This window comes from Andrena cerasifolii, chromosome 4, assembly GCF_050908995.1.
Source record: "Andrena cerasifolii isolate SP2316 chromosome 4, iyAndCera1_principal, whole genome shotgun sequence".
Classification (NCBI taxonomy): Eukaryota; Metazoa; Arthropoda; class Insecta; order Hymenoptera; family Andrenidae; genus Andrena; species Andrena cerasifolii.
In genome coordinates, this window is record NC_135121.1 from 17,835,446 (window position 1) to 17,862,548 (window position 27,103).

The following is a 27,103-nucleotide window of genomic DNA, read 5'->3' on the forward strand; positions in this document are numbered from 1 at the left end:
GACAAGTTGTTTCACAGTCCATACACATTTCCCTTGAAGCTTCACCTTCATGCATCCGAAAAAATTTTTGGTCCTTTCGGATGCGCTCAGAAAAAAAACGGCTTCGAATCGCTTAGCGTACGCGACACTCATAGCCACAATGTCGTTTCTTTACGAATGCTGTGAAGAAATTGCGACTTTCTCTTCAACGCGCCATAGGAGAAGACTCAAGGTACCTTCGTGAATATTCCCGGTAATTACATCCAGATAAAATTTATGACGGTCACGCTCTTGTTAGACAGACTGTACAACCCCGAACTTACGATTCCTAGAATTTCGAGTTTTTCTGAATTATTATCACCACGTTAAATTACACGCAGTAAATACAAGGGAAGTTTAGAAAACAGCGAAATGGCCAAAAGCATCTCGTCTGAAGCGAGCCCCCAATCATCCCCCGGTTCCTTCAAAGCAACCGTCACTACCAGCTCCGAAAACAACATCGTCCACCGTTTCACCCCCAAAGACGCGACGTCGGATCCCTCGCGCGCGCCCTTCCAGAAATTCCTCGCCCACTCTCGAGCATTATCATCGCGCCATTTCGAGCGCGCGCTCGTCGCCGCGTCTGCGGGCGACGATACCAGCCGGACCATCCACCCTCTTCTCTGTCTCGTCGGAACACCGTCCTCGAGTGGATCCCGAATCGAACGATCGGGCAAAGGCAGTAAGAAAGGGGAAAAGGGAGTAGAGTAACGCGAGAATCGAGAGGTGGAAAGAGGAATCGACCTGGGAGAGGGATGAGAAGCGAAATAAAGCGACGGCAGCGCAGCGATACCGGCGGCCAATAACGCGCGGACCATCCCCGCCGTTAAAATCGCTTAAACCGTCCCCCCGCGGGCTAGATTTATCGCGAAAGGGCTTAAAAAAGGAGCAGAAGAGGGAGGGAGAGGGGGGAAATGGCGCAGCGAGCGAAGAACGACGATATATTCGGAGTCCTCCACTTGGGTGGGGGTTGGCTTTGTGAACGCGCCAGGGAAGAAGAACGCGCTCCGCGGGGTGGAAAGGAGAAGAGTAGACGAAGAAGCAGGTGGAGGGTGTGTTTCGTGTAGCGGGAGAACGGGACCCTGGGGGGGGGGGAGGGAGGGCGTAAGCCGAGGGAAACGACAGCAACCACCCCAATTTATAATATTTATCACCGGTAGCCGATAATGGAATTTCGCCTGGCGCGTTTATGCGCCTATATATACATATATACGGCGCTGGTCGGTCCCTCTTAAATCCTGAATCGGGACGTATGGCTAGCTTCCACCCTCCCCCCTTAATAATATTCCTCGTAAATACGCGAACGGGGTAGATACTTTTCCACCCCCCGCAATCGTGCCGTGGAATTGTTTCGAGCTCGACGAGGACCAAGTCGGCTCGATAGTCAAACAGCATTCGCTAATGAACACAGTTCAATATAGGGTAAACCAACCAGTAATCGACCACATACCAGTGAACGACCATTAGGCAAAGAAATGTCAATTATAAATTTAAACATTATTATATGTTTATAAGTGGAGTGTAGTTGCACTTTTAATATCCTATATTTTTAGTTACACGTGTTAAGCAAACATTAATAAGTACAATTTTTATTAAATGTACGTGGTCATTTACTGGGCTTCTATACGTTTTGCATTTTATAATTGTTTTTTTTTTAAATTACGATAAGAATAAGTAATTATTTTTACAGAAATTTCAAGAAAAATAAATGTAAATGCAATTTCCACAGTTGTTTTGATGTTATACATAAATATATTCAAGTATTAATCTCGAAGGTCCATAGATTCAACAATTCGATTCATTCACTGGTTGGTTTACCCTACCAGAGAATTTAAAATTCCATCCTAAAACCACTCCCCTCATTATCATACCATACACCAGAACAACAGTCCAAGACCGGGTATACACTGTCTTTCCGCAAACATCACCCGAAGCGAATCTCCAAGTCCGCCTCCCTCCGCGGAAGTAACGGAACGAATAAACGAGGTATAACGTCAACAGGGGGTGGGTGTTCGGGATCCAGTGTCCTAGATTCAACGAGCGTTTCCGGGACAAACAGTCAGCGGATACGACCGCTTTACCAGAGATCCTCGTTGATGAGTAAAAAAAGGGGGAGAGAGAGAGGGGGGGTGCGGAGGGGGATTAACGATTCGATTCGAGGCCTCGCGATTCCGCGCGGCTGAATCGGGTCCGAGCGGGCCTGGAGGGCAGCGCGCGGGTCAATATTTGCGGGAAAATTGAAAAGGGGGTTAATTAGCGAACCGGTGACGCTCCGACGTGTCCAGTTTGCGGGGTGGATTTGCAAAGGGGCCCGCTCTTCGTCGTTTGCGCGCGGGGAGGGACGGTGTCTCGCAAATAGACACGCGGATCGCGTTACCCTGTCGGAGACCAGGGGAGAGAGGTGACGGCGGCGGCGAAATTTATAACGGGACGCATTATCCGCACGGGCATAAACACTCGGGTACATATGTAGCCTCGCGGCTGGACGCGGGGACGTCGCCCGACACGAAACAACGAAACGTATTTACGGGGGGAGGCGCTTGTTACGCACGGCACCGACGGCCCGCTTTCCGTTTCGTTCGACCGCGGGACGGCGGATCGATAAGCTTTTTTCGACGGGGGGATAATTTACGACGCAGACGGCGATTTCGTATCGACGATCGCGCGCCGCTGGACCTACCTTGAATACAAATACGGGGACGTGGAAGCGCGCGCGCAGTGCATGTTCGGGGGGATGCTGGGGAGCTCTGTGCCTTCGCAGAAATCTGGCATGCGTGGAATGGAAAAATGTGGGCTCGTTCTGATGGAATGTGGGGCCGTCGATAAGTCTGACCTTCCGAACGCAGTACTACTTGCTTACGCGTATCTTCATACCGATTACCATAACATTTAGAGGGCCGGGATTTTTTCATTGAAACTGTACATTTCATTCACTTAAAATTTATGCAAATATACCACCAACGTGCTCGGCAAAGTATCCATTTTTACGTGGCAACTATAGTGGCCGGCCTGGCCACGTACGATATGGCATATACAGAAATTTTTAAAATTTGAACTTTAGTGGGTCAAGGTTTTTGATATCGCTAATCACGATTCTAAGGTCAGAGTATCGAAATTTTATACAGAAACAGTGCTGCCAACCTAAACAAGCCTAATATCAAAAACAGCAGTTACATTCATATATAAATCTTTCCTTTGGCGTTACAAATAAAATATAATAAATATATAAATTCACTCTTTTTTCATTTGAAAGAACAAGAAGTATGAAAAAACATAACAAAGAGATACACGTTCATTATTCATTTTGTATAATGCATGAGCAGTAGTGAGTTGCACTACTGCAGCTCGCATAATGAATAGTAAAACCGGAAAGTACAAAAAAAATAATAACATAAAAAAAAACCCAAACAAAACTACAAAACTTTCTACGTCCACGTCGTTAGCTCTGGGTAACGCCAAATGAAATATTTATATATGAATGTAACCGCTGTTATTCATTTAGGCTTGTTTAGGTTGACAACACTGTTTCTGTGTAAAGTTTCGATACTCCGACCTTAGAATCGTGATTAGCGATGTCAAATACCCATAGAAACACTAAAGTTGAAATTTAAAAATTTTCAGCCCTCTGAAGGATAATCAGCAAGGATCTCGGAGATGTTACAATACTGTTCGTCGGAAATGGTAACTTTTACAAGCTTCCTCCTTTCTTCCACGCAAATAATCCCGTAGATTTAGAGCGACTGTAGACCTCCACTTAGCAGTGTACATTTCATGCAACATATTCAAGCAAACCAGAAATAGAAGCCACCCCACGGGCGTAACCAGCGGATGTGTCGTTTCCCGACGGCAGAGAGCCTTAGCCGACGATTTTCGCCCGTAAATTCAAGTCTGACTGAAATCACGCCGAAGTCCGCCTATTAACCGCTGAATACCTCTCGGTATTCACTTCGCCGACGACTGTTCGAGATTCTTGCCAGCTCGCGCATGTGTGCACGTGTGTGTGTGTGTGTGTGTATGCACACGAACGTGTCGCGACACCGAGTCACAAGGCGCGAGGGGGTGCATATAGTCAAGGCGAATTTCTCGATAACCCAAGTTATTAACTCATAAAGGCCGAGTTAAGGTGGGGCTAGGGGGATGAAGCATCCTCCGCTATTATCGCGAATTTACATACCCCGGAGCAACGGCGACGGGGATGAAGACACAGCCGCCCCATCTCCCGCTGCCGTGCCTCGCCTCTACCCTCCATCCCCCTTCGACGACAATAAAAGCTCGCGCGCCTCAAGTATGATGGTTTAATGTAGACGCCGTCACCGCGAGACGGAGCAGCGACGAAGTTGAAAATCTGGACGGTTGATTAATGACGTCGACGGGGGGACGATAATTTCGCCGTCGGGACGAAGAATGATCCGCGTGGAATTTCAGAGAAGTTTCGGGGAGAGGTGAAAGCACTTCGTTCCTGCGACGTGATCGAGTGGCGATGATGTTTCTGTGATGATCGATATTAATAAGCTGATTCGTCGGGATGCTGGATTCGTGTTGCTGTCATTAGATCGAGACCCACCGGCGCTATTGAGAAGCATTAACTAGCGAACTTGGAGAATTTTTAGTCTAATAGGCGAGGAGTTGCGAGAAGTTTTACCCATGTGTGAAATAAGAAGACGTTGCCATTAAAAGGAGAGGCTACGAAGCGAGCAAGATTATACAGTGTGTACTACAGTTTAGAACACGAGACGATTGTAATGCCTGTCTCGTTGAGAGAAGATTCTCGCGATTTCTGCGACAGCTCGATTAAATTTCATATTACGTATTTCTCGAGGGCGCGAAAGCGTTTCACTTTCGAAACAATTACGCCGCGACGCTGGCGTGTGCAACTTTCAGCAACACTTTTCCTCTTTATGGTCGTTGGACGGGCGAAGTGCCGCAGCCACGTTCGCCTAAGCAAGTACATTTTACGGCTTAGGTTTAAGGTGGAAGTTTTTAATGGCTGTCGGTGGACTCCTAACTGGATTGCATTAACGCTTGCAGGTGTCCATTGTTATGAGTTAATGGATCTTGGCGGAATACACGAGAGACTCGGATGCGACGCTTAACATCGTGAACTCGAAATTCTCTCGCCGGGCTGAAGCGAAGCGAAGATCTTCGAAATGGAGTGAAGTTAATCGCCATTAGAAATTCCAGCCCGCTGAACTGATGTAAGTTATTGCTTAATTACGCATCGCGGAGACACCAACGGAAAGCAATCTATACCTACGTTGAACACAAGGGATGAGGCACCACTAACTGCTACTAGCTCCGAAATATGTATTGCAATATTCTGATTGCACTAATACTGCTGTAGGACCAGGGCTGGGGAAATAGATTTTTGAAAATAAATATCTTCATTTTTTCGAGTAGTGCAGGATTTGACAAATAAACTTTTCTTCGAAGTAGTAGTTAAATAAAATATTTCAAATATATATTTTAATACTAACTCGTACAAATACTATGAAATAGTATTTCAAATAATAATAATATTTTAAACAATATCTAGTATTTCAAATAATAGTATTTTAAATAATGACTAACTGGCTGACAAAGTGAAAAATGTATGTAAACATACATACCTGCGTTCGGAAATACTTGCAAGAAATATTTACCCGAATATATGAAATCTTAAGAAGGTTTTGAAATTGATATCTCTTATTTTCGATCCCCTATTTCCTATATTCGAATCCAAGTGTAAACAATATATGCTCATGATTTAAGCATTTAATGAAACAGTATTTTCTAGCAGTATATTATTTAAGCATTAATTGAAATAGTATTTTTGATCAGTATTTGCTTATGGAAATATTTCAGTTTTTAGTATTTTGCTTCAAACTCTTTCAAATTTTTCTCAACCCTGCACAGGACAACTAGAGATTCTAGTTTTGAATAATTACCAATGAAATAGAAATAAGATTCACAGAAACGAGAAACATGATTCTCTAACATCTCTCGATTTCTCAGTAATGCAAGCAGACATGGAGCTCACACACAGTCTACTTACACAACGTAACTATGTTCAGTGTTATTTTCACACTGCTACACCGGTAGCTCGAATTTCAAGCTCCTGACAAAATCAATCAAGTTCAATTGACTCTATTTTATATATTTTAAATACTCTAAAAACATCACAGAGAAATTCATATTGCATCACTCCATTTCCTTATTACACTTGCGGAAGAATGGATTCTGAAGAAGTTACATCAGCGAACCAACTAATCCCGGCCACGATGCTTCGCAGTTTCCCCTATATTTCCCCTTCGATCTTCCAAATTTCTTCGCAGCAGCGAATCTCGCGTCGATCATTCCCGGCGCGCGCCTAATTTCCCGCGACGAAAAGCTTAATGGAAAAATGGCACGGGTAAGGGGAGAAAGAATTACCAGCACAATAAGAAGACCAGCGTGCGACAGCACAATCAGAATAAAGACAAAGAGCGAACGAGATAAGGGGCGGGGGAGGGGGAGGCCAGAAAGGGAGAGCAATAAAGGGAGAGAGCAAGTCCGTCGAGATGTGAAATGGGTTTAATTAATCTCCGCCTAATTGTGTCAGAGACCTGAGATTTCCAGGGACGTATTAATTTATGCCGCCAAATTATGCAGCCCCCCCGGCGCCCCCTGCCCAGCAGGTGAACGCTTCTGCCATTTCTCGTCCGTTCAGGACTTCTCGGGGGTTCCGCGCTGTAATTGCATTGGTCGCGGAGTAGCGCGAAATTCTCGAGTATTATTCACGCCCCGACACCCGCTTTTTTCCTGTGCCCCATGCATTCAGTTCCGCGGGTAGTCTGAGATCAAAGCGTACAGGAGCGCACTACTCCACAAGGATCACCTAATTATCTCCTTCAGAGCATACGAAAAATAAATGCTTCCTCCGCTAATTCGAAGGGTTTCAAAGGGAGGAACTCTGTTACCAACGTCATTCTTCTCAGGACTTCCAAGGTCACTGCTACTCCGAAAGTAAGTAGGTACATACATATTTCTTACTCCTGCGTAATATATCCAACACTCGTTTGCACTATAATTGTAACAATCTCCTCCCGAACTCGGTTACAGTGCCACATCGTGAGATCAAAGGTCACCGATGTTCGATCGCAGATCAATAATTCCCTCTGCAACAGCAGACAGTCCTAATACCCTAATTAAGAGGGTCCCTTGCCGGGTACTTCGTTTCAGATTCAAAAAGGGGCGCCTCCACCGGCTCGGCCACCAAATTAATAACCCAACGACCTTGCTAAGAATTTAAAAGCCTGCTCGGGTGGCTCGTTACGTCCCGCCCCCTTCCTGGTCCCTGAGAAGCAATAATGAGAGCCGAGGGCGCGGTGCATCGATAACGATCGTGGGGGCGAAACGTTGGTCGACCAGTGAAAATAAGACGGGCTCAGGTGCGAGTGAATCGAGGCGCCTCTTAAAATGGCTTTACACCGGCTGCACGAGGGACGGCCAAAGGGGTACGTGACAATTCGCTGTTGGCCGTGTGAGTAAACTTGCGCTCTTATCGTGGACGAGTGTGCAGCCAAGAGATAGCGGCGGGCACGTCAAAGAGAATAAGCGATCGATACTCGATGGCCCCTTTGTCGAGGGATTAGCTCGCGGCTTCCTACGTGCAGCAAGAGGGGCTCCAAAGGGAGGAAGAGGAGCCAAACCGAGAACTGGACGAGGGAAATCCTTGCGCGGTTTCGTTGTCAGCGCAAACTGCGGCTATCTGGACGATGAAGGACCGTGTTGTGCGTTTGATCGCTGTAAGAATTTGTACTCCGTATTAAAATCTTTCCCTCTGTTCGAATCACTGACGAATATGGCGCCTGTTACATTTACTGAGACACTGAATGAGAGATTTTCCATGCTTAAATGGTGTTAGAGTCCTGTGTCTGTATTCTTACTATTTGTTACTTCATTTTATTACGTAGAAACTGCACTAATTACTCGTCTTTGAAAAAAGTGCAACGTTACAGTGAACGGATCAATGAGAAACTTACTACGCCCCTTGGATCTCTTTAGATTCTCGATACTCGCGTTTTCATTTCTTTGAGGAGCCTTTTAGCCTTCAGAAAAATATAAGAAAGTTATTGTTAATATGCATGGTATACTAAATATATAGCTGAACTAGTTTTCAAATTCACTATTGTGCTATTTCGACCAAATGTAATCGTTATTACAACGTATCAGGTTCTGTCGTTCAGTTGAATTTGTCGAATTTCTCGCGTCGTTTCGTCGAATACCTTCATTTCATTCCGTCGCTTGGACGTCGGCTCTCCCGCGCCACCGAGGATATATCTCGAAGATGAAAGCGGACGACACAGGATTGAAAAGAAACGGGAATCCCTCGAACATAATTCCCCGAAATGGAAAAAGACGCGGCACTCTTACTGGCCACGAAAAGGACACGAGGCTGTGTTGACATATGGACGCACGCTAGCTTTTGCGCTGGCCATTGTCCCTTTTTCGTCCTGAATTTCATTTTATAGATGGATCGTAGAGGTTCGTGCTCGCGCAAGGAACAAGATACTATCCGAGTCTCACGATCTATATTCGCTTCGAAGCAATCTGGTTTTACCGACCTCGAACATCTTATAATCCTGAACGACTGTTAATTATTAATTGTTTCTTTGCGATGAAAAATTAGTATTCTCTGTTCTTCCTATATCTACACTGGAATGTTTCTATCGCCAATTTCCTATGACTTTTCCTTGATATCCACTACGAAAACTTATATCTCACATTTATAAGTGCCTACTTGACGTTACAATCGTTCAAACTTGAAAAAAAGCAGGATCACCTCGCACCTCGTCTGACTACGCTATTCCGTTACTACTGCCAGTCTACCCACCGTCTGTATCTACTTACTGACCAGCGTAATACACTTTACTGATTTCAAAATGGATTGCTTTTCGCTTCTGCTCCCAACCACTTGTGTCACTGTCGTTATAAAATTTATATACCATAAGACAAACGATCACTGTCGACTGTCGCGTTACTTTTATCTTTTGCGACGGATGGCAGGGTTTCACGTTTCCCCCACGCCCGCTGCAAACAAATCAACGAGTCTCCATCGGTCGTAAAGATCGCCCGTTCGTTATTAACTCAGCAAACACGGAAATAACGTGATAACGGAGGACCAATATTTTACATGGAAGACAGTCTTCCGTACGTCGATCGTATCGGTTTCAGTGTTTGCTCTACGAGCTCCATCCTCCGTCGACGACGTGTATTTACACCCAGCCCCATTCAGAACCCTCGTATAACGATTCATTTATGAAGACCCTCTGGCCTCGAAGTATCTCAAAGACGAATGTAACGTAAAATACAGTGAGTTTTCGCCTGTAGATACAATGAAGTGATCAATCGAATAATGAACGGCGAAGGAGGACTATATCTACATATCTTCTTTTATTAAGCAAAGAAGAAGAGAAAGAGTGACCCAAGAAACAGCCCCTTTTTGGGTCCTACGATTTTGGAACTGAATTTTGTGCCAAATGATAGCTTATGATCACGACAAATTTTCAAATTGAGGTGAAAATTAGTTTCTGAGATATGGGAGGTGAAAGAAGTGAATATTCATTAACGCGTCAGCCCATACGCTTCGATGTATAAACTTTTATGACATTCCGATAATTTAAACAATTATTCCCAGGGGTTTTGCTGACTGCTAATAACGAATTTGAACTTAGATTTTCAAAATTTATGAAAAAAAATCAAGAAATATAAATGTCTGTGTAGTAGGTGCGTTTTTAATATATCGTCCACAATGTTGAATTGGCCATTTGATTTTTTTTCTCGTGAATTTTGAAAATATAAGTTCAAATTCGTTATGAGCAGTCAGCAAAACCCCTGGAAATAATTGTTTAAATTATCGGAATGACATCGAAGCGTATGGGCTGACGCGTTAATGAATTTTCACTTCTTTCACCTCTCATATCTCAGAAACTAATTGTCACTCCAACTTGAAAATTTATCGGGATTGATGTCTGACCATAAGCTATCATTTGGCACAAAATTCAGTTCCAAAATCATGGGACCAAAAAGGGGCTAAAAAAGGCCTCATTTTGGGGTCACTCTTTGCGCAGAAATAGTAGAAGACGGCGTGCAGCATCTACCGTGTAATTAAATTAGAAATTACAAATTTTTACAAATTCTACCACGTTGTAGTACGTATCCAAACGTCTGCAATGGGTTGTGGGCATTTTCAAAATGCTCTGTCTTGCCAGCTCCAGGTGGCCTGCGTCCTGTCAGCGCCTAGCAAAGAGACGCGAGCGTGGAAACGATGAAACAAGCGAATAATCGTGTACAGCCCCGACACTTTCTCCACACGGTTTACCACGTTTCGATCAATGTTTCGCATCCCCCTCCGTGGCCGCGAAGCAATCGCAGCGACAGGAACGCGCGCGTGTCTCGCGCAAAACTCCCAATTACAGTCGACAAGTCGCTGTCCCTGTTGTGTGTGCGCGCGTAGCCGAGCGTTGTCCGTGTGCACCCCTGCGCGCGCTATCTTCCGGCGGAGCCGATTTTCGACTGGAGAAGTTCGAGTACCCTCGCAGTTTCGAGAGCTGGATTAACGAGTTTCCTCAAAGCGGTTCCCCGACGCGGAGAAGCAAAGGGGAGGAGCAGGGCGAAGCTAGGGGGCGGCGGCGCGGGGCCAGGCACTGTCAGAGATTCCGGGGAATGACAAAGTCTCGAGACGATCGTTAAATCCATTCGGAACTCGGGGAAGCTGGTCGCTTTGACTGATGGGAGTACGTCGCGGTTAGAACAAATCGCTTTCGCCCTGTAGACGCCTTAGACGCTAATACCGCCGACATTTGAAAAGCTGCCTTTTGCGCGCGAGTGTGGTAGTTCGAGGCGAAAGGGCGCGTAACGATATGCAAAACAGTTTCCATGCAGGCTCAGGCATCCGAGACAATTGCGCCAGCTTGGAGGCAACCACTGCAGGTTCACTGCTCTCGATCTAGCTCGTGCTTAATACTAACAATAAGTTTTGAATAATCCAGCGATGTCGGCGGGCCTTCTTAAACTTGGTTGGTCTGCGTTGCGTGCTGAGTGTCTCCACTGTAAGTAAATGATTCATTTCAAAGACTGGGCTTCGTGTACTTGGACGAACTTCGGTGGATAATTCAATTTCCATCCCTCCGAATGGTCGCGCGATCGTTTCCAGGGTAATTTATTAGGTGTATGAAAGAGCGGGAGAAAAGTATGGCGAAGAACTTTGGGTGCGTCAGGTGCGGGTAAGTGTTCGGGGAGAGAGATCAAGTGATCCTTTAGGTTACGAAGTGCTGTTGAGCAGAGTTAAATATTCTAGATAGCGCGTGAATCTTTTAAGCGTTGGACACGTGGCAAAGATCCAAGGGATTTATAAAAATCCAGATCCAAATCCGGAATCATATAGAAGCATCGATTCTACTACTTAGGGCTGTAACGAATATTCGATTAATCTAAGTATTCGAATATTCGTTATAGTAATGGAGGAAGAAATAAAACTATCATAGTTTCTTAATACCGTTTATGGGGTATGAGCTTCCTACAAAAAAGTCTGCTGATACTGTTTGTCACTCGCTTTTGGAGGGACACAGGTCCACTCATTATTATTAGAATAATAATATGAATAACTGTTAGTTGTGTTTATTTCAAAACGTATAAATTTATCAAAAATTAATAAAGTACCAAATTTATCGTTTGAAAAACAAATAATTGCAATGGCCAGTATGAAAAGAATTTCACGATAAAGTGCGAACAAATATTTCATGTTCAGATTCCTATTCGGTACAATCCGAAATTCGATCACTCCGAATATTTGGATATTCGAATACTCCTAATTATTCGAATAATTACCTACAGCTCTAGTTCCTACCTCGATATACCATCTTCCAAAATCGAGAAAAGTATCAAGCATTAAATGCACGTGTGTACCTACCACCATAATTGTGAAAAACGTTGCAGATTTATTGAAGTAGAGCTCAACAAATTTTGCTTTACTTGCTATTTTAAATTAATTCCAGAAAATAAAAGCAGAGAGAAGTATTCAGCAGGTGTCCGAATACTTCTGAACGCCAGTGTCTACAAGCTACGAATTCGTATAAAACGCGTCTGGAACATCCTGACGCAACTTCAATCCTCCCAAAACCTAACTCCGAGAAGCTCGCCGCCTCATCAGCTTCAGCTTCAAACTTCCACACGGGGGACATCTGCAATCCTCGCGCGCAGCCATTCTCGAAACTCGACGGACGCATTGGAAACCAAGGTCCATCGCCTGGATCGCGAGCGTCGCCGCGATACCGCGCGTAGGCGACGGTGATCGGTCGTGGGAGCGCGTTCCGCCGTAGCTCCGTTGTACAGGGAGCCGCGTCAGTGAAGTCTGCAAGTTGCACAGCCCTTTCGCGTTCCGCTCGGCCCAGCTCCGCCGAGGGAACTACTTTGCCCGGGAAACTACTCCACTTTATTACCACGCTCTACTTCGCCGGCGTGTTCACGGCTTTGCGGCGTGCTCCGCAGCTCCTGTGCCGAACTTTCGAACGCCCCTCGCTACCCAAAGATTCCCAGGCTAATGTCTAATTTATCATCGTCCCCTCCCCCCCCAAGCGGCCGTAACGAGGGGCCCCCCCGATAAAAGGTGCCTAATGAATACGCCGTTTTGCAGGCGCGAGCAGCCTATTACCACTTGTTGCTACCGCCAGACGACACGCCGTGAATAACCCCCTTTTAGGCGCGAGGCCACGGTAATTTCTACCTGCGCCGCGGCGCGTCAAATGCTCACCGCCTCGAATATCCTGGCCACGTCGGATTCCACGGGCGTCCCTGGCGCCAGGCCAGACGCCCAACCGTTACACTGTCGCGGGCAATTATACGTATTGTTATCTTGGCAGAAATCGTCGCGTATTTTTGGGTAATTAGGCCCCGACGAGGAGGCTGCCGACGGGGCGTGGATGATATGTGAAGAGCACAGCGCTGGCTTGCGTCATGCTTCTGGGAATGGTCTCACGGTAGGCCTGTACGGACCAAGAGGAAGAACCCAACTCGGGTGCTTGGATCGCTGGGAATGCTCTGTCTTAGGTCAGCTACGATGATTCTCCTCGCAGCAACTCGATGACTCAACTATCGCCGCGAGTTAAAAAGGTGCTAGTGCTCTGAGAATGAAGATGCGAATCAGAGGGTGCACTGCCGCGGTAATTGATACGTCTAAACAGTGAAACGGTTGGATTCCTAGAAACGACTCGTGTTGCTCCTGCGTTTGCAGCAATTATCCCGCGGCCGTGCGCAAGTGTGACGTATTATGCGCCTCGTACGTTCTAGGTGTCTGGTGACACCGAATGTCGCGATGATTCACGATATTCCATGTGGCCAGATGCCACCTCCCGCGATTAGTCTCCTTCAGCGCCGGGCATCTTGTCCGCAGCGAGGGCGAGACGGATGTCGGCGGGGTCGGTTAACACGCCTGGTGGGATCGTCTCTCAAAGGATCCAAGCTTGGATAGCGGAGTGGCTAAAAAAGCGGTGTCCTGCTTCGGTGGAAGTAGATCCTCCGGGGGGGAGGCTGGTGTTATGCGTGCGCTGGAACTCAATCTCCTCGATCGGGTATCACGAGGAATCGGCTCTTTCACGGCTGGCCGATCCCGACCGGAAATGGTTTTTCGTACTAGTCCCCTGATCCATCGTTGGGAGTCAAGAGAGAAGAGGCGAGGGAGAGAAAGAGTGGATAACCATCGCGGAGAATCGCGGTAACACAGGGGAGAGCTCCGCCGGGTCTGGGTGTGCACGTGCAGAGGCAAGCCCGGGCGCGTCTGCACTTGGCGTGAAAGGCTGTTAGCATAGGAATGGTTCACCCTCGAGTGGAGTGGTCCATTGTCGGGTCAGCCGTTCGCACAAGTGCCACCGGCCCTCCAAGTGTCGTATATACCGGGGAAAGAACACCTAGAGCCCCGTATCGAGAGAGGTGGGACAACAATGGATGAGCGCGGTCCCAGGCGCCTGCTGGATTCTCGTTGTTGCACAACCGTCTCTGCCCCATTGTCCTGGCTGTTTGCGCTTTGCCGCGCCCGCGTCACGACGCCTCCGCCCGCTCCGGACCGCCTACGCTTTCTTTCGCCGGACCCGCGTGAAACGGTTATCCCCTGTGGCTTAGAGATCGACATCGAAATCTCCGCTCAACGACGCTGGACCGTAGGAATGCTCGAGCTGACGCGTTCTGCAGGTGCACAAACTCACGTCTGGCGATCTTATATACTTAGAATTTGCGATTCAATCCGGTTGAATCAACGTGGCCAACGTCCAGGCAGCATAGAATTCGAAGGTTTAGGATTACGGTAATACAGTTTCTGTAATAGTCGTTGGATGAAAGAATAATTGCAGGTTCTCGGTGAAGTGTGCATCACGATGGTGATCGTAGAAGAACTTTTGATTAGTATTTCAGAAAGGATGATGAAAACTATGCATGTTGCAAGTATCAATTATCAGCAAACATCGTAGAAAAGTGAATTAGTAACCTCGCGAGACTTCTTCTGTATTCATGACCTAAGAAAGCAACGCAAATACTGTTTCCAAAGAAACATGAAACGAGACGTTGTTATGAAGGAGTTGTCGAAGAGTTGGGTGATTATAAAAGATTTCTAATATATCCACTGACTCCACTCCGGTTACTAAATGTATAGGCATACCATTGAGCTCTAAACAAACTGGAGAGTGAACAGAGCAATGGTAGCCGGTTCGAGAAAGAGAGAAGATAACGGGTGAACCTATCTCTGTCTTATAAACAGACTATAGATATTGAGCTGCATGTATATAACTCAACGGCTATAGACGTGTAGTACAAAAAACATAACAAAGATAAATAATAGAGAGAAGGATAGGTTCATGATGTAAGGATGTAAGGTGTGCTCGTTGAGCGGCTCATTTTCGTCTTTTACTGCACATTCCCAATTTCCACCATATTAAAATATGTATGTATATGAATGCATAAGCAAGTGTACGGACGCGTATCGAAATGTTGACAAATTCATTCTATCCTATTGGTTGACAATCCAATATGAAGGATCTTGGGAAGATCACGTTATTGGCTAATTTGAAAGGGTGCGCAAGAGCACACTTTATATACTTACATCATGGAAAGGTTCACCGCTTATCTTCTATTACTCCGGGACCGCTGTCGCCTCTACTTCTTCCCACTACTGTTCACTCCCCAGTTTGTTTAGAGCTGAATGAGACATACATATACAATATACTTGGAATATGCACGGTAACCTCGGTCACAGTTCCACAAGAAGTCCTCGACAGAGTTTCGGCGTCAAGATTATTAGAAGAACTAATCTTTGGTCAAAAGAGACAAGCTTATATATCGTGAAAATAGGTGGATACGTAAAGAAGAGTCTGCTTATGACTCAGAATGGTGAATTCTGCGCGACAGTTCGGGATGACTTGTTGTTGTTTCTGGAGAAAGTCGCTGTAGGCCCAAATATCTATCGCGCGTCAAGGCTGGTTCCGTGCGTCAGAGTTACGCGGAACTCGCTTGAAATCGCGTGTTTCTCTTCGCCGACGGAGGGGGCCACGAGAATTCCTCCCGGTGCATAATAAACTGTCTCCCCGCCTCGGTCTTCCTGGTCTTTTTCCATCGTGTCGTAAACACGACAGATGAAACAATAAAATTATGGAGCGGAGCCAAGCAGAACCGCTCGCGACGTTTCCACTCAGTTCCCGCCCCCTACGATCCGCTTGCTCCTCAGGCCACCCTGTGTGCCCTTCTACGCTACGCGGCAGCGCGGTGACGTACGACACGCTTTATTAGCCGAGTAACTTCGGGAAATAAGCCAACGTGGAAATTTAAGCGCTCGAATCGTCGCGGCGGCTTTTCACTCTTTTCCCACGCTTCCTTTATGCCGCGATCTTGATTGCTGGTGAGCACTTGATGTTTATAGTATGTAGATTGAAAAGGCAGCAGGAAGGTTTATCAGAAAATGGTAGAGTAATACTAAAGTAACGGAGCCATGAAGATCTGAAGAGACGTAAGTAACATTAAGCGTTATGAAATTTTAATAACCACGCAACTGGGAGGGAATTGAATACTTCCACGTCGGGGAGATCAGTCGACAAGCTGGTGCACGGGTCACTTTTTATTCAGTTTTCAATCTTATTGGTTATTTCTCTTTAGAGTTTATACGAAAGTGCTTTCAGGTAGCTTAAGAGCTGTTTGATTGAACCTGCTTTTCGTTGCAGCTACTAATGCTGAACTTCCTTTTTTTTTTAATTATATAATCAACAATCTGTGTGATGTCACAAATTTATCTGGTCATATGTAAGATCGCTTCTGATACTGGTCCACAGTGTATTGTGGTGTTTATAAAAGGTTCTAATAATTTTTTTAAATTAGTTTGAGATTGTAAAATTGCCAAGGTACAACGAAGTATAGCATTCTACGCTTTGCATCCGTGGTGACTGTGATTAACCCAAATCGTTGTGCATCGGCGGATTCCAGGTGGAAAGTAAATCGAACGTCGGCTGCGAACTGCACGTGCCATCGTCTTACTTTTTTTCCCCTTGGAACAAGGCACGTTATCAGCTATCGACAAGCATGGCTCGTCTTCAGTGGAACTTGCCTATCGATCACTTTGTCTGCCTGCCCTATCGTCGTCTTCTACTACTAGCGACAGTCGCTACCGTCGCACCTATCGCGGCTGCTATCTTTCCCGTTGCTATAACCATTGCAGACAGATACCGTCCTGCCTCGTATGTCACTATTACCAATGCCATTTCTCTTTTTGATTCTCCTTTCCTCCCCCTCCCGTTCCTCTTCGAGATCCATCCAGGGTCGACCAGGCAAACCTGGAAATAGTGTTTTTCCAGGGTGCACGAAGAAACTTCGAATGGATCAAAGTGCCATCGACGGGTGTAACGCGATGTGCAATGAGAAGAGAGAGGAGGGAAGAGATGAAGACAGAAAGAACGAGACTAGAGTCCCTTAAACCATTGCCCTTTCATTTTTACAAGCTTTTATTTCTGTAGCTTCACTTGTGAGCTCCTTAGTTTTTTTGGGGTGAAATCTTGTAAGCTAATTTTGACTCACTTCCACGTATCCGACCGACTTGAAACTTTGCACACATACTTTTCACTATGTAAAAAGCATAAAATGATTTATAGTTCATTTTTTTTTAAAAAACAAGCTTTTATATTTAACTTCACTTGTTAGTTTCGAACACAATACAGATATTTTCACTAAAAAGCATAAAATAATTTATAGTATATTTTTTTAAAACAAGCTTCAATTAAAGTGTGCTAAAAAGGCAAAAATAATATTGATACCGACCTAAATAACTGCCTGAAAAATCTAATTGCTGAACGGCATGATTTTGTCTTGACCTTAAAACTGGTTAGATAAATTATTTTTTTCTTTTTAGTACATTTTAATAAAAGCTTGTCCTTAAAAAATTTTTTTTACTATATTTTCTAAAAGACACACGCGAAGGAGTCAGCTAATATAAAATAAAAAAGTGGGTTGGCGAAGTGGCAACTCCTTCTTCGTTAAATTCACTAGTATATTCAAAGGGGCGATTACGAGTCCATCAATTTCATTTTCCACTGCATACAATAAATATACCATTCAACACAAACTTGACTTCAACTATTCTCTGCTATTCTGTAACATGTTGCACCTTCGTCAATTTTTTACATCTCAAAATATTAAGATTCTTCAAGCAATATTTTTAGCAGCGGCCAATAGGATCATTTAAGAAAAGATTATCAGCTTTAAGAGCCTCGTACTATAAGATCGTCCACCATTTCTACAGCAATAACATCACAAAGTTACGATTCCTCGATTCAGTGATGATATGTCCGCGAAGAATTCGCGTCTGGCCTTTTCCCCGCTGGCTTTGTATAAGCGGACACGTGTTACCGACAACGTTTGACGCTCGCCAAGATCGCGGTACACCGTGAAAAATTAATTACGGCCGTGCCGCGAAGGGGCACGAAAATTTCTACGGATAAATAGAAGAGCGAAACGAAAGTGCGACCAGCGCGCAGTACGAATGGTTTTCCAGAATTTTTCGAGGCTCTGCGGCTGAGAGGGACAAGCGTTGAAAAAGGACCCCAACGTTCCGCGTCGCCTTTTTTACACGGACCCGCGCGAGAGAAATTCGTTTGCGCATGCATAAACGAGGGCGACGTTCGAGCTTCCCTCCCCTGCCGTGTTTGAGGGTGAAATATTAATTATAACTTTCTTTATTAAGGAGGCGTGTAGTTAGCGGCAATGTTTGAGTTTATCGTGACAACACCGCAAGATGATTTACTCGATCGATCCTCCGCGAGGAATTTCATCACAGTGACGGATTTCGCATGAACTTCAACACATATTACAGCCACAAATGAAACTGAAAGGATCGAAGCTGCTTTAGTAAGTGACAGATTAAAAAGTGTATTGATTTAAAGCCGATTCTATCCAATTCATTCCAATTGGCTTTTCTACACATTGAGGCTCGAAGGATGAAAGACACTGACTTCGTCAGCATACTGTCCGATTAATGACAAAGAAATGTCATAAGGAGTGGAGCAACGCGTAAGTAGAGGAGAAGGTGGTATTATGGCCCCTGCTGGTAATTCGGCAGCCTCGTGATTTTCACAATATAAACTAAACTAACTAAACTAATAGCGTTATATACTGCACCTATCAGCTATATACACAGAGAAACATATTGACACTGGTCGGAGCATAGCCGCCGCTGATAAAAAGCATAAATAACAACCTGCGAAACGAAAGTTTTTAGTCGACCCGTAGAAGAAGTATTTCTTGTAGGTTAAGAAAGTTAAAGTGTTGTGTGTTGGGATATATATATTTTTGGAAGATATATAAAACTGGAGGGCCATACCACCACTCCTTCCTCTATCGATAAAAAAATCAGTTCAGACGAGAGGATGTATTAACAGCGAAACGTCGACGCGACTAATCTTATTATCAGCGCGGTCCCTGCCGCCTATTGAATTGTAAATTAACAGCGAGGGGGTGAAGTTTAATTAATAACAGGCGCCTAGGTGGTTCTTGAGATATACCAAGATAGTCAAAGACGATAAAACAGCCCTGGAACGCGACGATCAATTTAGCAGACATATCCATCTCACAATACCGTCGCGATATAAATATCCTCATACTTCAAATCCGACCCCTGAAATCGCCTCGCGATATCAATTTATCGCGAACAAACCCAATACCCAGCCGTCGCTGCGCGAACGAAAAGCGATCCGCTAAAATGGCGAGACTCCAAGCGTCCCCTATTAATATCTCCAATTAATAGCGGCGAAATGAGCGAGTCGGCCGCGCGGAAAGGGAGCAATGACGGGGAGCAATCGAAGAATGAAAATACTGTCGTGTGACACGGAGGACGGCGCGTGAAGCGCGCGATCGCAGACGCGGCGACGGGTTAATTGAGTCGCGCGAATCGCGCTGAATTGATTACGCTGTGTCCTTCTTTTTCGCGCGCCCCGCACCCCCGCCGACCCCGTTGCGCCCCGCTTTCGCCGCGGGAAAGGGGATATCCTCTCTTTTCGTCCTCCGCGTGCACGCTGTCTCTGCAAATCTTTGTGACGTTTTCATTAACCCGGTACAGAGAACGCCCCGCGGAACAAGTGTGTGGAAGGGAACGGCGGGCAAGGGGATAAAGAGAGAGAGGCGAGGGGGAAAAAGAAAAGCTCGGACTCCCGCGGCAGAATAATTAAATACGCTTTCGCGGAAATTCATATTTATACTCGAATCCATTATACGCGGGAGAACTTGCACGCGCTTCCCTACCTCCCCACCGAGCCTGTCCCTCTTTCTGGGCTTTGTACGCTGCTCGTGGTCAGCGCCGAGACGCTCCAGCTAACCATCCCCCCCTTGCTCTCGCCGTGATCTGTTCCCGAGCGCGGTGTAAATGGAACGCGCCGGATACGGGGCACTGTCGGCCAGGCTCCTTTAAAATTAACCATATACCGTTTATACCTCCTAATGCCCCGCGTAATGTCTGCGTAAACGGCCGAAGGGAAGACGGACCTGTTGAAACACGAGCGTGGACGCACCCTTGGCCGACGCTCGGTGTGATGCTCGCTCATCTGGGGGGAAATAAATGCGATGGAACAGGGATGGATGACGCCTCAGGGGTGGGTGGAGACGTGCTGGATGAGCTTCAGGTGCAGTTGAGGCTATTGGAGTGGTGCTGAACGGTGGAAAGTTGAATGGGACGAGGTTTAGAGTTGTTTGCGATCCGTCAGTTGTTAAGATTTTCTTGGGGAGTTGGCAGGTTGTATGCTGGAGTGAGTGGGGAATGGAATTATAGATTCCTCTTAATTTTAGTCACTGAGTTTTTAATGTAATTGTATAAATCGAATGGTATTGATTGGATGAAGCTACAAGAGATGTTTTATTAAGATAGTAGGTGCATACAGGGTGTACCAGAACTGGGAAATACTTTAGGGGTGACTTCAGAGCATCTAGACAATAAAAAAGTTTACATACATATATATCCTATTTGACTTTGCTTTCGAGTTGTAGGGAATTTTGTATCGCAATAATTGTTTCGTTAGATGGACCTAAGAACTCGGCATTCTCTGCAGAACATTGTACGCAGTTTGTATGAATTTTTTTATTATTTAGATGTGGTGAAGTCGCCCTTAAAATATTGGTCACATAATCTTGGACACCCTGTATATCTTTAATTGGATAATTAAAGAATAGAACACGCGGGAATGTAGACAGAAGTGAGAAGACCTAGGTTAATGCTTGAAAATAAAGAACTCTGATTCTTTGTTTAGGATTTTATCATGGAAGAATATCTGGGGGTAGCACAACAACTGAAGATGCTAGCCTTTTGTAATCAGCGAACTGTGCTCGAGTAATTTTGGGAACGAAGATAACAGAATCTGTCGAAAGAATTACAATGGAATTCCTAGAAGCAGATCAAGATTTTTTCAGTGAAACAGAGAAGTTTGGAGTATGTTTTAATTCAACGATAATAAGTTTATGCATACTCTGGAGCAATGCCTTTCTACCCGTTTGTGAAATTTCATTTTTAGCAACTCTACATTACTTTCCGTAAGATTTCCATTTTAAACCGCCTTTGAGGGGCCATTCGTTATTAAATCTCTCGAACGTAACTTCTTTTTCCCCGAGAAATAAATTTTCCGGATATTAAACAGACTCGCGAAATGAATTTCGCTGAACGACGTATCATCGCATGAGAGAAATTATGCAGTTCCATTTTATAACAAGCCATGAAGGAAACTCATTTTACTACTTCTGTCGCTTAAATTGACACACCTGATTCTAATAAAAGGTTGCCACGACTTCCACATACTATCAGGGGAATCTCAAGCGTACAGCAATAAAAACTGTCTTGTACAAAGGGAGGAATTTAGTGCGCTCCTATCAGCTGCCTAATACGCATCTAAATTGTGAAATATGTGCAACATATATAACTATAGGTACACTGTAGTAATATCAATTTCTTCCGTGCGTTAAACGTCAACGGAAAATTGCATCAAGTAACATCAAACACAGATAACTTATATTACCTCCAATAAATCTGACGCTTTCAACCCCAGTTTCCATTTGAAACAGAGAGAAGCGACCAAGGAATGTCCAACTAAACGAGCACCGCAGCATTATCCTAACAACTCTGGTACTAATTGTAAATCAAATAAAATTAAGATTCTCCTCAAAATTCCATATGACTCGAGGACATGCTTCAAGGGAACAATCACCCTTGAAACAAGTCTCTTGCCCTGGGGGGGCGCGTTTACTAAATATAAAACTCTGGAATAAAATCAAACCCATAACTAAAATCTTCACAAAGCTCACAAACATCAACGCGTTAAACTTCGACATGCCTGGGAGGCATTCGCAGAGTGCAAGGAGTTGAAGCAACATAGCTCGCCGGGGGGTCTTCAAGAACCACGGAGGCTTCTTTCGGAGATCAACGATTATTGCGAGCACATTGATCCGGGGTACGGCTCGTCGCTCCGCATCCCCTCTGGCGACGCCGCTAAACGCATTAATAGGAATTTAAATCGGAAACCGGGACGTGGCCCCCCGCGAGACGAGCATCGGCAGGAATACCTAATTACGCGGCATTTCGCTGGACGATTTCGCTCGTGATGGATGCACGATGCCGCGGCGCATTGATATGCAGCCGCGATGGCGAGCAGCGAATTGATCGAGACGAAGCGGAAGGGGTGGGCGATACGGGTCCTAGGCGGGGGATATGAAATTCGACCGACGCGCGATGACGACCGAGCCAGCCTCCTGTTCCAGCTTTCTCCATGACATATCCACAGTTTCTGTTATGCACCGCGACGCACTGCACTCGCGACGCGCTCTGCATCGCCGGGGGTTGGAAAAGAGCGAGGACGGGAGCTGGCAATTTAGCAAAGCGCGGGCACGCGACGATGAATTTTTATTAGCCCCCGCTGTCGCATCGAGCGCCCCTCGCCCAACGGACAGGCTAAATGGAATAATTCTTTCCAATTAGACGCGCGCGAACGGTTAGCTCAGGGGTGATACCATACTTGAGTCGATGGAGCCGATATTATAATTGCTGTACAGTAGGGTGTTTCATATTATAGGGTTAAAATTAAAATATTATATTTCCTTTACTTTGCTCGTGCCCTGATTCCTATTAATATAAAAAGAATATCTGACAAATTTTAGGAAGATTGAGTAATATTTAGAGGTTGCACACTTTGCACACTAAATGATATGTATGATAATTATATTTATTCTCATGTCCTTAAAAAAGAAGCTATACTTGAAAAAAAGAGTTAGACTTAGATAAATGTATATTTTATTATTATTATTGTTATTGTTCACGCCTATAAAAATTCTGTATCTTATTATTTTACACACATTTATAAAACCTGAAAAAGCGAAAATATGTAGGGTAGACCGGGGGTGGTGGTAACAGGGGGGCGAATGTAACACGCTAATATCTCAAACATATAATTAACATCAATTTTAGATATACATATGATAAACAATGACATATGGAATACACACAACCATGTCCTAGCAGTATAGATACGCAATAGACATGGATAGTGAACAAAATAACTTTTCGATACCCTAAAGTAACTTTTTCTTACTGACTCATGAATGTAACGTAAACACTGCCTTTGCAAGTATGTGCTTTTTTTTTGAAGCTGTAATTTGACGTTTTATAGTAATACTGATCATTACTTAGCATTTTTAAGTGTCTCTTTAGTCACAATTAATAATTGAAGTTCAAAAGCATGGTCGGGGGCGAGTTGTACCGCAACAGAACCGAATAGTGTCAAAGATGGCGAATAATATTCTTGTTTGCATAGAATCCATGCAGTGTTACAAGCGACCCGGGGTCAAAGACGGTTGCATCACTTTACAATGTAACGTTAATGCTATAACACTCCGCTTCTCATTTTTTATTAATAACTTGGATATTACTTGACATACAGTGAAACTGTTGTAACTGAATAATGTCAGATAAGTAAGTAACATTTCCGTATAAGAGTTTTTGTTGTAAATGTAATAGTTCCTGCGTAATCGTATTCCCAAGTCAAAGTGTTACTACCACCGCAGGCCTACCCCAGTGATAAAACTGTGCAACCCCTAAATATTATTAAATTTGCCTAAAATTTGGTATACAGATCAGTTAGACGAATAGAACCAAGGGGGCGAGCCAAGTTACACGAAAATAGAACTTTTGGAAAATTGAAACACCCTACTGTACAGTATTTTGGGCCGTTATCATCGAAAATAGAGCTCCCAGTCAATCAACCGTTATACGTCGAAACCCTACGTATTTTAAGTCCGCGCAATGGCGTTGCCAACCGGCGGCAGACCTATTGGGAATACAGCATACAGTAACAAAAGCGCAGAACTCGCTTGTCGAGCGAAGCCCCAGAGCTCCAGCTGGTAATTCTGCAACGGAGATCCAGCGAAGATGATAAATCTCTAAAGTTTGCCAGCACGCGCCATTAATCCACGGTTGTTTCAAGCGTGAAAGAGAAGCGCGGCTTAAAAATTCCCCGCGATATTTTGCTCCCCTCTGTCGGCCGGGGGCCACGAAAAATCGCTCCACTTTGCCGCAGGAAAAATTAGTAGTACACCCTAACTCCCACAATTTGTCTCGCGCAGACATTCCGCGCGATTGTTCCGCGGTAGTCGCCGTGAAACGAGGGTCGTTACCGTATCGTTTCGCGGGGATGCTCCAGCCATCCGTGGAGCCGCTCATTTCCTGCAAACTTTGCCGTAGACTTCCGCCGTTGCCGGCGGAACACGGCCCCGTTGTTGTTTTCGTTGTCCTGGGCCAGGAGCTGTCTGCAAAACGGCAGCGCGCGGCCTAACGTTCGCGTCTTCAGCTCGATTTCATCGGCAACGAATGGGACCTGCTTGGCGAACGGGATGGATAGAACAGGGTAAAGTTCAATTAGGAAAAGGAGGCGCTGTGCGAGAATTTATTGTAGATTGCGAGCGTGAGGGGTACAAGGGCGAGGAGATTCTGCTTCTAGTCCGTAGGAATCGTTTTAATTATTTCGGTGTTAATTATTTGTTAACTAGCGTCCCCCGTGTCGGCTTCGCCCGAGATATTACCGTGACTGCTTCATGTTTATTAGAATTAACATCTTTTAAGGAAATTAGGTATTTTGAGAGAAAGGTTAATTTCTGCATAATATTTCGGAAAAATGTTAACATTCTCTCCTTTAGGAGATTTACTTTCCCTCCAGTGCAGCATGTACCAGGCGCTTCTTCGTACCATATTAATAACGCGTTTTTGAGACATGCTACATAGCCTATGTCCGTCCTACAGTATCCAGGAGTAACGTCTTAAAATTTCAGGAAGATCGGTTCAATAGGTCTTGAGTTTTGCGCGAACATAAAAATCGGCTCTCTCTTTATATAATAGTATAGATAGAACTATAAGATACAGCTCTGATTGGTATCAGTAAGGCGAAATCAATGAAATTGATTATTTAGTGGGATTAAAATGAGGAATTCATGATGTAATATTATATTTCTTGGAGGGAAAGTTTCAAGTCTTTGGCGTTCTATGATTCTGCGGATTTTTACCGAGTTTCTAATGAATATTTTGTAGATTTCAGAATATTCTGGTATACGTACATGGAGCATACCGAAACGAAAGAGTAGGGTTGCAGCAAATTCGGGGAATCATTTTCGACTTTCCATATTTCGACCACTGTTTATTCAGCTCGTCCGTTCATTCGATATAATATCATATTTACCTTTCCGCAAAAGTATCCAATTATTAACCCCAAGTATTAATTACACACAATATGATATTTAACAATGCGAAACCTGGAAGTTTCACGCGACTACCAATTTCATTTACCGTACCTCCGCTATCGTTCGTTTTACCTATCGTTAATCGAACGCGTCGGAATAATCAATAAACAGCGATCGTAAGCCAGAATGTGTCGTCACAGTGACGCTTAACAAATATATTTCGATAACTACGATATCTCAGGCCTGTCCAAAATCAGTGGAACTCCAATTCATAAATCACAGAAACTGTCTATACCACAATTCATCATCACGTCGCAACTAGGTACTGCTCCTGTCGCCCATCGATAATATCCTAGGATCGTGAACTTTAGACGATGACCTGGCAAATTAACCCAGGTTAGTCTGAGACGACGCAACTTCAACGCTCCCCTCTAATAAAACTAATCTACGATCCAGCAAAATCAATCGTACATCTCGTATGCAGTTAACACCCCTGAATTTCCATGCTCCACCCTGCGTTAATAAACTCACACGCCCCGCAGCAACAATGGTTCATTTGGCAAAGAGACAGATGATCCATAGACGAGAGCAAGCATTGCGCAAGATTTCACGCGCCGATTCAGATTGCCTGTCTGTAGAAAGGACCCACGGATGTCCTTTCACGGATCCACGCGTACAGAGGGTCGACTGGGCGGCACTTATTTGAATACTCCGCCACTTTCGTGACAGAATGCAACGTAGTGGCAATTCGCGTGGCTTTGAGCATCGCCGGATGCCTGCCACTCGCTTTTGCCGCGATTATTAAAATGCACTTCATCCAGCGCCACCCTTTCTCCTACTCTTTCTTGTCCTCGGAAAGTCGGTTACAACCGCCACTTCTCCTTTTGCCCGGCCTCTTTACCCTTCCTGCTTCCGTTCTTCCTTTCCCTTCCCCGACGGAGTCGGGCCCGTTCTTTCAGCTATTTACTCGTTACACCGTAGACGAGAGGAAGGATAGAATCCACGTGGTACGTACGCGGCGAGGAGGGAGCAACGGGGCAGAGGAAAAGAGAGGAGAAAACTACTCTCTGGCGTACTTTCCCGCAAGCTTCCAACGGCACTCCCCCCACCGCCCTTTCTCCTCTTACACCGTAAAGGACACTTTCAATTTAAGTTCGTCTTTGCGAGGCAGCTGCGAGGAGCTTTTCACCGGGTCTGTGTGTCCTCGAACGATCAAAGAAAGGCTTTCATGTATTGATTAACTTCTATGGTCTTGGCGGGGATCTTCGGGAACGACCGCGGGATTCTGGTCGACATTGTCGGATTGATCGGGGAATTGACGCGCTTCGCGTTGAAAGTAATGGAAGATAAAGTAATGGTGGTAATACGTTTTCGTTCTACCGAATGAAAATTGGATAGAGCGACAGAATGCTCTACGCTGCCTTTAATTATGGTGCGCGAGTGGTATCTCAGATACTAACTTAACGGGTCTCCCTACCTTGACGGACGAAATATGATACGAACTTTCGGAATTTTTTAAAACAAAACCATTAAATATATTTACTTCCAGCTTCGTGGCTTTATTTGTCAATCTTTAGAGAATATGAAAAAATAATTGTATGCAAAAATAGTGGTTATATCCGGAGTTATAGTGTTTCAAATAGAGCGCCTTACAAAAATCATATGCGCATTGTTAGCATAAAATCAGCTGTTGTAGTTTGTCTGAAATAGAAAATTTAAAAATTTGTGTAATCTGTATGAGTATGGCTACCGTCTGAACTAGATTAAATGAGAAATACTGAAAGGTAAAAGAAATGGCAGCGTCTAAAACAGACATCGTTTTCTGCAAAAAATTCGCTATTTTTTT

General features: G+C 44.8%; 1 protein-coding gene and 1 long non-coding RNA gene across 12 annotated transcripts in view; one reads left to right on the forward strand and one right to left on the reverse strand.

Annotated features, from left to right (window-relative positions):
• Positions 1-27,103, reverse strand: part of LOC143368432 (uncharacterized) — a 539,066-nt gene that overhangs the window by 166,469 nt on the left and 345,494 nt on the right. The window lies entirely within an intron of this gene.
• Positions 1,512-27,103, forward strand: part of LOC143368460 (uncharacterized) — a 306,495-nt gene continuing 280,903 nt past the window's right edge. Inside the window, exon 1 of the long non-coding RNA XR_013085241.1 lies at positions 1,512-1,570. This is a non-coding gene — a long non-coding RNA (uncharacterized LOC143368460). The remainder of the gene's footprint in view (positions 1,571-27,103) is intronic.